The 16,166-nt window shown below is 42.7% G+C and overlaps 1 protein-coding gene across 1 annotated transcript in view; it reads left to right on the top strand.

Moving 5' to 3' along the window:
• The first annotated feature begins 7,730 nt into the window (after nt 1-7,730).
• Nucleotides 7,731-16,166, top strand: part of tiam2b (TIAM Rac1 associated GEF 2b) — a 73,766-nt gene continuing 65,330 nt past the window's right edge. Inside the window, exon 1 of the mRNA XM_083790838.1 lies at nt 7,731-7,804. The gene's annotated coding sequence lies outside the window, so the exon portion shown is untranslated. The remainder of the gene's footprint in view (nt 7,805-16,166) is intronic.

Genomic DNA, 16,166 nt, shown 5'->3' with positions numbered 1-16,166 from the left:
CTGAGGTCTTCTTTTCTGACACATATTTGGATATTTTTTTATTCAATTTGAGACAAAAAAACACGAGTCTCAGTAAGTCTGATAACAGCGGCTATGTAGTCGCGGAATTGGCTTTATCAGACCAGAATTATGACAATGCCATTAAAATGCTTACCAGTCGTTTTGGGCGCAAATATCTAATAATTAATGCCCACATGAACAAACTGTTAAATCTGACTTAAAAGGGCCACAGATGTGATTGCATTACGCAAACTGTATGATGACATTGAGATACAAGTAAGACAACTCACCGGGGTGAGTTGTCTCAGTGAAAAGTTCAGACAACTCACCCCGCCGTCTCAGAAAGTGAAGGCAACTCACCGGGGTGAGTTGTCCAGTATTCCTATGAATGTGGTAGTGTAGTGGAGTGTGACTGTGAGGGCTCTACTGTGGGACTAGATGGCGGCATTGGCTCACTCACCGGAGCAGTGCCAGGGTTTATTGACAGGTGTTTACAATTGTCTAGTGAGGTTCTCTATGTTAGTTGTGCTGGATCTGGGTTCAAGTGACACACACACACACACACACACACACACACACTGCAGAGTGAGAGCTGGAGGTGTAACATTCAGATTGAAGAGAAAGCGAGGCAGCCTGGCATGCACCCTGGGAGCTAAACAAGGCAAGAAATACTGCATATTTTAGTTACACAAATCATCACAGAGTGAAAGTAATATCGTGCAATATAAAAAAGGCACTTAACACTCAAACCATATTTAACACAAACTTTGTTACATGTCAATAGCCAAATTATAAGGTGATTTATCTATAAGCTCTGAAGCTCACATCATGCGTTGACACGTTGTCAGCTTGTAGATCAGCTTATTATTTGGCCATTGGATATTTGCCTATATCTTCGGCCAGTATAGGCTATATAGGGATATTAGGGATGCTAGGGTTCATATGGTTAAAGCAATAACAGAATATATTTGAATGTTTTTACGTTATTTTCCATCAAACCTGTAGTCTCATTCTCCACACAGTGGTGATGATCATATAGGATGGCAGGGACAGACATAAACCACAGACGAGACTGGGAGCTATGAGGAGACAGGAGAGGGGGAGGGGGGTTATTACGTTAGACGAGCTTGAGACCCAAAAGTTAATTTGGTTTCTCCTCTGGCCCCAAACGTACAAAAATACATTATGAAGCCCTATTTTAGAAATAGTGAGTTCAGAGTTCACTACGTTCAAAGTTCACCTATCAAAGTTGTTGACTATTTTTGTGGCACCATTGTACGACAATAAGCATACTGTAAAACATAATAATAAGTCCTTAATCTGATTTATCGATTTAATTCAATTATTGTAATGCCATTATTATACTTGTTAGACTTACCTGCTAAAAATGTCACTGGTCCCCATAGTTACTAGGGGTTATCTGTTTACTGGGGCCTAGTAAATAGAATTAGCATCCACAGAAAACAACACACTGCACTCATAGCCTCAGGTAAAAAAGGTAATAGGACTCTGGTATACAGAAGAGTTTCAAAGTGGGGCTGAAGACATCAGAAGGAGTGTGTACAGAAAAGATAGGTTTGTTTGCATAGTCATTTGCTTTGAAGAGAACCTCATAGAAATATTATATTGCGTCACGGTAATGCTAAAGCGTGAAACATTTTCTTAACCACTGATTCCAGACCAGTGATTCTCAAAAGAAAATGTCAAGGATCCTCAGCTTCATATACCTTTGTTTAACTTTTGGAACCCGGTCTACACTGAAATATCCTCAGTGTTAATTTAACTCAGAGAGAGTATACCGGGTCCATTTGGATACTTCGTTGACCGGAGTCCAACAGGGCTTCAAAGGCCCTCTCCTGTTTTCTCCCTACAATAAATATATTCACTGGAAATATTTATACACGCTCATGTCACAACTATGTAGATTTGCTATTCTCTATTCGCTATATGTTCATCCTAGAATAGGCTATGATTATGAGAGCTACAGCTAAATAATTGCCATTCAGATTGTCAAATCTTGCACCATTGTCATTCAGATCAGACAAGGGAGAGAAGTGCTCTTTGTGCGTTCTGATTACAAAAGGCAGGCAACAGATGGTGGGAAAATCATCTGCATTTTCAAGCCACTCTTTCCATTGCCTTTCTTTCACAAAACTTTCTTGGTGAGTCCATCAGGATTTCACCGCCATCATCACAGATGGTACGACCGTACGACTTACAAGACCAGGTTTAGGACAAAAGTCTGATGGGATTGACACTTTTTAACTAACCTAGCATTTCTATTCTGAGGGCGAACATTCTGTGAAATAATATATCTGAAAGCTTGTTGATTTTCCATAGCAAAGTACAAGTAGTATTAGCTTAGATTATTTTTTGTTTTTGCTTTTCAGGCCAGAGCCTATAATATAGGCAAATTAGGCATTATGTGGCATGCGTCTGGACATCTAGGCCAGCAGGCACTCCTATAGTTTATATTCTTAGTTGTTGTTGCTGACTAAAGAACAGCTAGGCTGTTACATCTGACCTGAAAATGTGACTGTTTAATAACCGGTTTACCCATGCTTCCTTCAGTCATCATCCACCAATATGCGCGCACCTTATCATGAAAAATGTATCATCTTTTTTACATTTTGGGGTATACAGAGTTATACAGACCATGCATATTGAACAAAGTGGGAATTGCCGATTGTGGACTAAGGCTGAATTGACGTCAGGCTTCTCGTTAGCAGATTACGAGAGGTTCCTGACTTGATTCATGACTGTTTGAGACTGACACTGTAGTCTTAAGTGTGGTGTGGACTTTCCCTGCCTTTCTTAGCCTGTCCCTGGCCCTGAGTAATGACATAACCACCATGAATTGGCTCTAATGTTCCTCTTTAATTAAATGTATCTCCTTAAAAAAACTCTTCTCTTCTCTTCTCTTCTCTTCTCTTCTCTTCTCTTCTCTTCTCTTCTCTTCTCTTCTCTTCTCTTCTCTTCTCTTCTCTTCTCTTCTCTTCTCTTCTCTTCTCTTCTCTTCTCTTCTCTTCTCTTCTCTTCTCTTCTCTTCTCTTCTCTTCTCTTCGTGCTACGGCAGTTGGAAAATAAAGAAACTTGTGAGTTGATCAAATAGAATCCATTTTCGGGTACTGTATCATCTATTTCTCGCTCAAATGTTTTCAAAAACATTTTTGAGAGCAATGTTTTAGCTGTATGACATTGTGTGTGTGTTTACATGTTGGAAACAGCAGTTCAGTCAGACAACTCTTATAGAGTGAATTCAGAATATATATTTATTGAGCATAATTGAGCATAGATATATGAAGCATAGATTGGCGTCAGGGCTCTGTAACATTAACATTTTAGTTAGGTTAAATAAGCCAAATAGAATTCAGGGAATGAATGAGCCCCCCATGCAGGGGGACCTATAGAAACAGAGCCTAGGTGGATACTGGGGAGGCAGTGGGATTTGCAAAAACTTCATGAGCAGCAGGTTAGCAGCAAGCGAGGCAGGGAGACAGCAGCAGCAGCAGTGTAATCAAGTACAGTAACCAATTGGGCAATTTAGAGTATATATTTTGATCCTGACCAATGTCAGAGCGTGGGGCATTATTTTAAGGAACTGTGCTTAAATCGTCCACCTAATCATTTAGGAGGAACTGTCCCCAGAGATAAATGATGCGGATTGTTAGGAATAGGAACCAAATGGGACACTGATGTGGCTGTAACTCTGAGTGTACAAATGGAACCAATTTGTACACTTTCAGAGTTAGGATGGTATGTGGTCTAAAGGTTTTTTTTCTTTTTAACTTGTCCTTGGCACAACATTTAGGGGCCATTTAGGAGTTTTTAGGGGTCATTTGAGAAAGTTTGAGAAACACTGAAATTTTGTGTAAATTAAAAAATAATAATTGTGTATTTATTAGTTTATTGCTTGTGTCTGTTGATTAGTCAGGTGGTCTCATAAACATATATTTCTTTCATAATATTGCTCTTAATCTCTTATAGCCTACTATGTTTATGCCATGGTTTTCGCACGTGAGTGGTTGCCAGTGGCAACCAACGAACCAGTCACAGCGCGATTGTCCTTCCAAACTATGGGATGTAGTTGTAGACGTGTTACTTTCTACCATAGACCGAAAGGTTTCCGCTCCGCCGAGGATGAACTGAACTGTCAGACCTGGAACATACTTCACGTTGAATCACATTTATAAAGATGATAAACTATCTAAGGCCCCTTTTCCACTATGGGGTGGAACCAGAACTATCCAGAACCTGAACCTATTTTTTTTAGTTCTGAGTTTGTTTCCACAGCGCACAGCGCGGTACGGCACGGTTTCAGACCAGGTTCTCAGAACCTTTTTTCGGCCCTGCTTTTGAGGTAGTACTAACGCTGAGTTCTGGGAACCTATGGGCGGGGCCAGCAGCGCTGCTGCTCTCGATTGGTTGAGCTGAGGTGACAACACTGAGGAGACCGGAGCGAGGCGAAGCGCACAGCCAGTCAGCCACACAACACAACACCGCACATTTTAAACTTCTGAGTGCGACACAGGGCCGCGGACACACAGAAAAATAACCTGGAAAAGCACACAGAAACACTATGGCCACGAGAGAGGGAGAGAAAGAGCGTGTGTGTGCGTGAGGGAGAGAGAGAGAGCCATAAAGCTGTCGCGACGAGTTTGCTTGCAGTTGTTGTTCTACCGCTAACAGCTAGGCTAACTGCAGAGAGGGGTGTCCGGGGGTGTGTGTGTGTGTGTGTGTGTGTGTGTGTGTGTGTGTGTGTGTGCGAGAGAGCCATCTATTCTAAATTGTCAGAACAGAATCACAATATTATGAGGCTAATGCTACTGGAGATTAGTAGAGTATATTGTTTTATACACGGACAGTAGTGTGCACTAGACTTTTTTTTCTTCAGGGCAAGGCATTAGGCATATCATTACTAGAAATGTGCTGTACACAATACTACACATTGGAATAATTAAATTCAACTAGCACAACGGTTAAATGATTTGTATTTGCACATTTCTTGATATTGACATTACAACTGGACTGGATGTTATGGCACAATCTGCTCAAGAGGCACTAGAATTGTCATGTTAAATGCTATATTCAAAAGGTGGATTATCATTTAGCATCATATGAGCTATACGAGATTTATTTTTCTCTTGCCGTTTAAGCAAAATATTGTAGACCGGTAAAGGTTGGAGAACAACTGGTCTAATGCATTTAAAACGGGTGTTTTACTGTTTTCCCACTCCCCACATGGAAAGGGGCAAATATAGCCTATATGCAGAATGTATGCTGCATCCATGTTCATACACTACAGTATGTGCATATACAGTATATGTATTATGTATAGGAAATATATGTGACAGCTGTGGCATGTGCAGCCACAGCTGTGGCATATGTGACATGTGGCATATAAAAATATGTTCATATTATTGGTTTAGAAAAGTACATTAAAGCAAATAAATTTGAAAATAGACAATCTACAAGCTCACATGTGTCTCATCGAGCTTGTAGATTGTCTATTTTCAAATGGCCGAAATGTATTTAAGTACAATACTATATACATAGCTACTTTCCACCACTGTTGAATATAATAACCAGTCATTATTTAAACACCCCCCCCCCTGGCCGTGCCAGGGGGGGGTGGTGTCCCTGCCGGCCGTACTCAGCAGTGGGGGAATGGGGGGGGGGGGGGTTCTGGTTATATGGAAACGGAAGCAGAACTTGGTTCTGGAACTACACATGGTTCTTGGTAGTTCTGGGTCCTGGAAAGTTCTGGTTCTGGTTCTGGTTCCACCCCATAGTGGAAAAGGGGCCTAACTACTAACTATAGTTCACTATCTACGAGAAAACATATGTACGAGAGAAGCAAAGGAAACATCTTTCTGAAGAGAACAAACTGCTTTTGATGCTGAGGCTGAGCAACCTGTTGGTGAGTGTGCGTTTCCATTTGTTTTTCTAAACGTTTCTCACACTGGGACATGTGCGTTTTGTTATTTTCTCAAATGAATTCTTTAGCTTTTGGTCCTAGTTGTGTTTAGTTTAATTTCTTGATGGTCGTTAGCGTCGTATGACTTTTCAAAGCAGACTATGCGACTGCTGCTGCAGTGCTGCCGCTTTCTTTGAAAGATGTCATGAGCGTCGTTATTTCGTTAACAGCCGCAGCCCAGGCCCCAGGTGCTATTAATAATTAATTAATCAATGAATTAAACAGAAAGAGTAGTAAACGCCCTGTCTCCTTGTTGTCACTCGCGGCATATAGCCCCATAATCATAACAGTGAGTAAAATAAATAAAACAAGACTTCTGAAGCATAACCCTATTAACCCCAATGCCACAATTAAGGTGACCTTTTTCTGTATAATATAGCCTGCTGCAGACTTTGAACTTGGAGTGGAGTGGACTATATCTCTATTGTAGAGCAGGGGTTCTCAACCCGTGGGTCGCGACCCCTCGGGGGGTTGCCAAATTATTTTGGGGGGTCCCCAAATAATAATAATAATTAAAACTAGAAAAAGTGCCCTTCCGGGCACAGGTCTCCACCAGGTTATCCACAGATCCGTGCAGTTAGAGGTAAAAACACTTTTTGGCCAGTTATAGCGCCACCTTGAGGCTGAGTTGAAATTGTTCATGTGGCATTTCGTCCTCGGCCTAGTGGGAATGTGGGTGCACAATTTCACGGAAATCACGCGATGTGTTCATGATTTGCAGCATTTTGTTTGAAACTGAGCACTCCTGTGAACTTTGGAAGCCAATCTTAACCAATCAGGATGGAGTCTGATAAATCTGAAAGACCCGTTTCGTTGAATGGCTCTAGAGAGACTGTGTAGCAATTTGCGTGATGTTTGGACAAAATCTGTAGGTGTACTGTGCAAAAACGTGTTTTGCACAAAGCGGCCTCCTGGTGGCGCTATAACAGGCCGTTCTGGAAAGTTTGGGGCAGAGGTTCATGGTTGGCATCCAGGGAGTGTGTGTGCAAAATATGGCATTGAAAAACTTGTTTTGCACAAAGCGGCCTCCTGGTGGCGCTATAACAGGCCGTTCTGGAAAGTTTGGGGCAGAGGTTCATGGTTGGCATCCAGGGAGTGTGTGTGCAAAATATGGCATCGACCGGGTTAACGGTGGCCGAGATTAGCTGTTCACGGACACACGGACGGACGGACGGAGTGCAAAACATACTCTCTCCCCATGCCTTCGGCCTGGTGGAGACAAAAAGAAAACTTTCTTTTTTTGTGTGCAACTGAATGGCTGGAAAATGGAAATTAAGAGTTTACATAGTAGCCTACGTGGTGCATGCATAAACTTTACTTATTCTTGCAGTCAGTTTGTATTGGTGGTGGGGAGGGGGGCGGGGCTCACAAGACATGGCCAAAGCATTTCCGGGGGTCCCCAGCCAAAAAGGTTGAGAACCCCTGTTGTAGAGGATGTAAAATGAGGCTTCACTTGGGGGGATGTCTATTAGTACTGCTGCTATATTGACTTCAAGCACCGGTTCTCAACGTAGGGCCCACGGACCACCAAGGCAGAGCCATATCTAAGGCTCTGCACCAAGCGTGGGTCTGTTATTGTTAGAGTATAAAATGGAACCAAAAGGACCCTTCTACGGGTCCACTCTCTGAGTTAAATTAACGCTGAGGTTTTTCAGTACAGATTGAGGTTCCAGAGATCATAGACCATAATAAACCGGGGGCGGTGGTGGATCAGGGGTATAGTGGCCGGATGTTCCCAGTTCGAACCTGGGCTCCCCCAGAGTTGGTGTCGAAGTGCCTTGAGCAAGACACTGAACCGGTGAACCCCTAATTGCAACCGATGTGCAGGTTGGTGCCTTGCATGGTTTACACAATCTAAATAAATGGACCATTTTCCATTTATAATAAAATGGCGGTCTCTATATGGCCCTAGGGACCTTGAAACTGAACGTTTGAGAATCACTGACTTCAGCATCTTGTGTCGACTCTTGAAGTAGTTTGTAAGATTCTGGTGTATATGAAGGTGGGAGATGATATTGTAAGAAACCACTGTGGGTTTAAGAACATATTACGATGCTATACAAGAATCCAACAAGAACTACGTTAGTTCAGTTTTCATGTTTTCCTATGCCAAACTTACTTTAAAATGTTTGTCTTTTCCTGGTCTGTCTAACTCTAATGAGAAGTGATGTTGCTGAGGCTGTGAAACTGTCTTTTTGAAGTCTATTGTTTTGAGTGAAGTTGATCCGCGTGTATACATCATCATACAGTAAAAAAAACATTACATTATTTCTGTCCAGTCACAGAGCCGGGAAATCCACTGTGAAATCTTTCACAGAATTCACACTGAAGCGGTCTTTCCTCAGCCTTTTATTATGCTATGCTGGCATACCAAAGTGCACACACACACACACACACACACACACCGCTGCCACAACAAATAGACAAGGGGAAGTGTGTGCGTGTGTGTGGGGGGTGGTAAAAGAGCAGCAGACAATAGGATAAGTGATGTCCTGGAGTGTGTCGGAGGAGGGCAGAACTACTAACACTGCTGGTGAAATTAAGGACACAGTGGTATAATCTGAGTGACTGGGCGCGGTGTCCCTGTTGTCATAGTAACCCCAAAGCCAATAGCAGGCTAATTACTATCTTCTGTTCATTCAGTGGGATTTGTTTTGATGTTCTGCCCCCCCAATTCACACAAACAAACCCACGCGCACGCACGCACACACACACACACACACATTGTTTCCCGTTGCTGTGGTTGTGTTATTATTGGCATCCTGCATCCTCTCTGAACATTCAGACGTTCCTTTGAGTCTTACTTGAGGTGTGTCTGCATGGAGCTTCTAATTACAGCATCAATACAACACTCACAGGTGTGTGTACAGTGTGTGTGTGTGTGTGTGTGTGTGTGTGTGTGTGTGTGTGTGTGTGTGTTTGAGTTTGTGCTCTCTCTCTGTAATCTCTCTGTGTGTCTGTGTGATGCAAATCGCTCAGTGTATTGAGCAAATCAGCCACCATGAATCATATGTCTATGCAAATATTTCCTCTTGGAGAGTTGGTACAGCAGTTGAGTAAATTTATTTAAGATAAAGAGTTGGGTTTTATTGTCTCTTCCCTGAATGAATAGTCAAAATGTCCATGAGCAAGGCATCAACCGCAGCGTGCCTATTTCCACACAATAATCTGAATTTGAAAAAGAACGTTAAAAAGTAATTGCAGATCTACAAGCTCATAAGTCATTTCAATGCGTGAACTTGTAGACCACCGTCTTAGTTATTTGCCATATGATGAAGTATCATATCAGAAGAAGCAGTTGTATCGCCCTGCCTACTCCGATCCCAGGTATGATGTGGAAACAGAGCTCCGCCTGGCTAAATAATAGCTTCCATATTCACCCAGATTTCCTTTGATAGACAAAATTGATTGTTTTGATGTAAATTGATTGCAGGTCGTGGAGTTCAGGCGCCGTAGCTTCAGTTTAGCATGACAGCAGATCATTATACAGCATGTCTTTGTATAATTAAAGACTGACACACTCATCCAATTATTAGAACCGCCAATTATTTTGGTCCCTACCTCCAAGTAGTAACAAAGTATGACTATTGAAGGAGAACAATGGAACAATATTCAGAGTTGTTGTTGTGGAGTTGGTGTTAAGTGTGCACGTTCATGTAAATGAAGAATAAAAACATGTATTGATGTGAGTCTCAAATATGACGCATTGTGAGCTTATAGATTTTTGTATGGGGGACAGAGTGGCATTCCGACGCCATTCCATTGCGTCGGAATAGCAGGCTTCGGAATTCCGTGGTGTAACCTTTTGTATGACACTATTCTGTGGGGCTTAAGTCGTTAATCGATTTGTTGTTAATATACAGTACAGTAGGTTAATATACGGGGCGGCGGTGGCTCAGTGGTAGAGTGGCCGGATGGTAAACGCAAGTGTCCTTGAGCAATCCTCAGAAGTTCCCCTAATTGCTCATGATGTGCTGGTTGGTGCCTTGCATGGTTTCCGCCGCCATCAGTGTTTGAATTTGTGCGTGAATGTAATGCACAATCTATGTAAAGTATAGAACTGCAAGTGGTTCGCAAGTGGTTCTATATCTTTCCTTGCCATTTAGATGTGACCTATACGTTTTCTGAAAAACTTCAAATCTTTATTCAACATAAAAAATGCAACGGGTTCCTAACGCCAAATCAAATGGGTTCAGATCTTAGTCTTCTGAGGAGTTACGTCTGTAGCCTGTCCTGGTCGGGGTATCCGGAGGTACAAACAAATCCATGTTGCCACAGGGGCATTCCTTCCCGGCTTGAAGGATATAACAACGTATAGGTGTCTACATTCTAAAAGTTATTGACAGAATAACGGCTAAGATAATCGCAGCCGCAAATTACATGTTGTTGTAGTGTGTAGCCACAGCATGCCCACCTGGTCCAACACACATTATTACACTAGTGACTTGTATCCAAGCGGCCGTGGAGGTGTGTGTTTGTTTTGGGCCTGGCAGGCTTTCAGCTGGAAGTGCTGTGGTTGACTTTTAACATTTATGTCAATAGCTGAACTGTTGTATGTATAATTAGACCCATTTTCCTGCCCAGAAACACATGTATGCACATGCACACAAGTATGTATGTACACACGCACGCGCGCACGCGCGCACACACACACACACACACACACACACACACACACACACACACACACACACACACACACACACACACACACACACACACACACACACACACACACACACACACACACACACACACACACACACACACACGTATGGATGTACACACACATTTTCTGTTTAGACTGCGAGAGAGAGAGAGAGAGAGAGACACTCTGTGAACTTTGACTAAGTGCAGACTGCAGACCAGTTTTTATGTGTACTTGTGTAGTTTTAAGTTTTTGGGGGTCTTGGCATGGCAACGTTTTTGAACTCCAGACATGAACCGGTCAACCAGCATCATTTGCTGTTTTTGTTTGTATGACTGTGATTAGATGCTATTGTGACTGCTGAAACATACAGTATGGTGTGTGTGTGTGTGTGTGTGTGTGTGTGATGTAGTCTACGATGTTGTTTCTGTGTTGGCTTTGTAAGATATGAATTTCACTGTCTTCTTTAAATCCAAGACCTCTGGCTGTATATAAAATTGCTATTGTATGTCTTTAGCACTTATCTATCTATCTATCTATCTATCTATCTATCTATCTATCTATCTATCTATCTATCTATCTATCTATCTATCTATCTATCTATCTATCTATCTATCTATCTATCTATCTATTGTTGTTATTATTTTGATACTGTTTTGCTACAATCCTGCATAGTGAAGACCCAAGAAACTTACTTAATGAGACATAACAAGAAGGAATGTTGTATCATTCTCTGTACATCTATTGATTGATTGATTGATTGATATTAATAGATCGGGGTCGGGAGTCGAACCCGCAGCACACTGCCAGACTGGATTACCAGCCAAGGTGCCTGGACCACTGAGCTATGGCCCAGGCCGGCATTCACATTTCTTAATTTAATCTGTTGGTAGGGCGTTCCACATTTTAGTGGTATAGGAGCTAAATTAATTTAACCCCTATTATTAAGTGGCGACACATAAGCTGTAAAACAACCCGAGTGCATCATTCAACTCTCCCCGGGAAGTATATAAAGGTGATAAGAGATCAAAGCTTTTAGGGCTGCGGTGAAGATGGACACATTTGGATGTTATTGCCATGGTCCTAGTAATAAACAATGCCCGTTTGTCAACTTTGGTAAACAATGGCAGCTTCTTTTAAGTGGCCGGGGAAGAAGAGAGGCTCCTTCGGTCATGTGTGAAGCCTTGCTTCGCCATATGTCCTCTTAATGACTTAACAGTCTGCTGCAAGCTACTGAATAGACAGTTAATTGATCCATGACTGGCCCTTCATTACTGTCCGTTGTGTGCTAATGAGACTACCAAAGGAGCATTCATCATCTGCTTCGTGATGCCAGCGAACAAAGACTGACCGATGCCAGAATGTTGAGAGATAGTCCTACTCCTATACCAGGGGTGGGCAACTTTGACGATGGAGAGGGCCACTATATTTCCACACTCACTCCAGAGGGGCTACAGTGCATATTACTGTCGTAGCAAAATTAGCCGATCTACAAGCTCAAAACGGGTGGCAATGTGACACGCTTTGAGCTTGTAGATCGGCTATTTGAATTGAATTGCTATTTCTTTTATTTCAAATGCATTTAGTTATAGTCATGTTAACTTTATGAACTGTTAACATAACTACATTGGACACAAAAAGACAATAACATGTTAATACTAGTCATTAAGTACTAGTCATTTAATACTAGTCATGAAGTAATTAAAGCTTCACATTATGTGAAGGTGGGGGCCGATTATGGCCCCCGGGCCGCCCGCCAGTTGCCCACCCCTGTCCGACCTAGACCACAGATTACTGAATTCTTTTTTTACTGATGTTTTTCGAACATTTCTATTCAATTAGAAAAAACTTAGATTTGATTAAAGTTTCTATTTGAGACCATTTGACAAGCAAATAAATAAAAGTATCACAAATAACTTGATTGATAAACAAAATGAAAACAAACAGAACTTTATTATTTTAACCACTTGAGCCATATTCCAAAAATATGTCCGCAAAATTTGAGCAGGAACATTCCTCCGTACGTTCCAACACCTAAAAGTGAAGAGTGAAAGTAGAATTTTCCTCTTTCCTCTTGGAACTAAATTGCAGTATAGCTTTTAACGGCCGCGCACACACAGCAGAAAGCGTGAATTCGACAGTGGCTTCATCTGTAGGCGCTAAACGCTGGCCAGTTGTTGTTGTTGGAACAGGTAGTTGAAAGCCATGGTTACTTTAAAACAGAGAGCTGTTTGTTAGGTTTGGAGGGCGGTTAACAACGTTAAAACGTTCAACAGGAACACGCCAGCATGCTGGAGGCGTGACAACAAATGGTGACAATGTTAGTCACCTCTGTGATTGTTTACCCCTCAGTCTGTAAAGCATCAGTTAAGTTCACTTCCTTTGCCCTTTTTAGGAAGAAAGAGGCTTTAACCAAGTTACGCCAATTACACTCTTAAAACCATGGCAGCACGGGTCCCATAAGTTAACCCAGTGGTTCTCAAAGTGGGGTCCGGGGACCCACGGGGGTCCTTCAGCTACGAGTGGAAAAACAAACTGCTTTATATTTCAGGCTCACAATGTATGGCCCTTGTTTTTTTTAAACACTTCATTTTTATTTTTATTGGTGTATGGCCTTTGTGACGCGTTGTGAATCCTCATTTTATATATATATGAACTATTTTATACTTTGTAATTTGATGGTACTGCGATATGATTGTAATAAGCAATACAACACTTTGCATCGTGACACGTTAATACCTTAATTGCCCAGGGTAATTTAATCCATTAAATAAATGTGCCCAGCGATTTATAGCAGCGGAGCACTTTCACCGACGGACCGGATGTTATCCCGGATGTGGATGTAGCAGCTAAATGTAGCCAAAACACTCTAACGGCGATCGACAACGAGCTTGTAGATCTGTTATTTTTTGCTATATTTAAAGAAAAATCTAAATCTTTGCCTATAATACTTGGGTCCACCAGGTTGAAAGTGGACACTGCATTTTGCAGTGAAGAGGATAAACAGACAGACAGACCTTTATTGATCCAGAGGGTAAATTCAGGTGTCATAGCAGCACCGCAGTAGGCACTAAACACACAGACAAGAACCAAGCATTGTTGAAAGGTAGATCATCAACATCGAGAACATGATGAGATAAGAAGAATTAAGTATCAAGTCTATGGGAGTTCCCTGGACCTGTCACAGGTGTTACATAATCACCTAATCACAATGATGTGAGATAATCGCATTTATTCTTTTTGTAATAATCACCATAATCGTCGTAAAGTTTTCGACGATTATATGAACATTAAAAACGTCAATATATTTTCAGAAACTTCACTGCTAGTTAGTTGCAACCAGCCTGTTCTGTTGAGCATGATGCATGGAGTTCAGTTTTTCATGAATTCATGCAGACTACTTGACCATTGCCAAATTGTCCCTGGTCCTGCAAAACACCAACCATCTGGCACTCCTAGTGCTAATAATCGTTTTTGCTAAATATTACTTTACCTCAGCTGTGGGTATAAGCACAAGAAGCCAAGCCAAGAGGAGGAATCCAGCAGTTTGTTTTTCCACTGGTAGCAGTCATCACGGGCTCCCTGCCCAGAGACACACACAACACACATGCACTCACTCACACACACGCATGCACACGCACGCGCACTACAAATCCAATGTACGTGTGCAGGCATGACCACCAACACCCTAGTGCACATTCACACATGCATGCACGCACGCACGCACGCATGCAAGCACGCACGCACGCACGCACGCACGCACGCACGCACGCACGCACGCACGCACGCACGCACGCACGCACGCACGCACGCACGCACGCACGCACGCACACACACACACACACACACACACACACACACACACACACACACACACACACACACACACACACACACACACACACACACACACACACACTTCAACCTCCAGCTCAGAGCTGCTGGTCCAGTGTGTTGGAGGTTCCTTGATGTCTTGTGGTTCCAGCGCAGAAGAACAGACCTTCTGTTCAGCTGTCACAAGCAGCTCCCGTCTGGAATGCGCCAATGGATTTTCTACCTAATTAACTCTCTATTTTCTCCTGTGAGCGGGCCAGCACTTATTTTCTTTTCGCGCGATGGAAAAATGCGATAGGGCTTAGCCGCTCCCGGGTCCTGTTGTTTTGACTCTCTAAGCCGCCCAGCGCACGAGTCTTAACAGCGTTAGCCAAGCGTTCAAAGAGGACCATCTAATCCCAGCCTACGCCCCGGCTTTGTGTTTGAGGTGTTTGAGAGTGCACGAGGTGTGGCCTAGTGGTCGGAGTGACCGTCCCGTCACTGCAAGGTCACAGGTCCAATACCCCGCAACCGTCCCATGATGCCATATTGGTGTGTGTCTTGCTTGGTTTACAGGGTGCCGTGTCATTAGTCCAATGGCTCATTATTCCGAAGGAGCATTGGAACGACTCAGACATTTTACTAACCAGAGTAATGGGATGCCGGAGTTATGAGCAGTCCCCAGGTTACAGTACATGTTATGCAAAATCCTGACTTCTAATTTAGATTTGAGAGTGTAAGAATTGACCCGTAAGTTATGGCGTTGGTTTGAAATCTTACCAGCGTCCTAAAGCTCTCCTTCTCGGTACGAACATTTTCGTGCCTAGCATATAACGTCCCATAGCTGGGGGGTATGAATATGTTCGTACTTAGCAAAAAAAGAGTTAACCACTTTCAACCTGGCATCCCTATATGTCGGGCATGTCCGTTATAGGTGAAAATGGTCAGTAATTCCAGAATCAGTCACACAACGCCAGCGAATATAGCGATCTAGCTCACCACCTGTTGCATCACCCCCGATGCGTTGTGAGCTTGTAAATCGGCTTACTGGCCTACCAGCATGTGCACTTAAGCCTCTCCAGCTGATCCAAAATGCAGCAGCTCGCTTGGTCTTCAACCAGCCAAAATTCTCACATGTCTCCCCCCTGCTCCGCTCCCTCCACTGGCTCCCGGTCGCTGCCCGCACAGAATACAAAACTCTGATGCTGGCATTCAAAGCAACCAAAGGTATGGCTCCCCCATATCTTACAAGTATGATTGAACCCTACAAACCCTCCCGCGCACTCAGATCAGCCAACGCAGGGAAACTGGAAGTACCCTCACTAAAAACGCCGGGACAACGCTCCACACGTCCCAAACTCTTCTCCCTTCTGGCTCCAAAACTGTGGAATGCACTTCCCATTGCAGTCAGAACTGCAGCATCACTCCCAATCTTCCGCCGTAGCCTGAAAACCCACCTTTTCAGACTCCATCATGGCCCATAGCACTTACCCTAACCCCTTAGATAGAATTTCTGTTGGCTTAGATAGCATTTGACTTAGACTTATAGCATGTTATGTAGACAGCACTATAATTGTATTGTATATAGTCATAGCACGCCATAGTACATATGTATAGCATAGTAGTGAATATGTATAGTTTATTATGTATAGTGTATGTATAGTTTCATCATATAGATATTCCACTGTTACCTTCTTAGCTTACGCATGTTTCATGATAAATGCTTTT

The sequence above is a fragment of the Protomyctophum parallelum genome, assembly GCF_964188405.1.
Source record: "Protomyctophum parallelum genome assembly, chromosome: 19".
Lineage (NCBI taxonomy): Eukaryota > Metazoa > Chordata > Actinopteri > Myctophiformes > Myctophidae > Protomyctophum > Protomyctophum parallelum.
The sequence above is the reverse complement of the archived record's forward strand: the minus strand, read 5'-3'. Positions and strand labels throughout refer to the sequence as shown.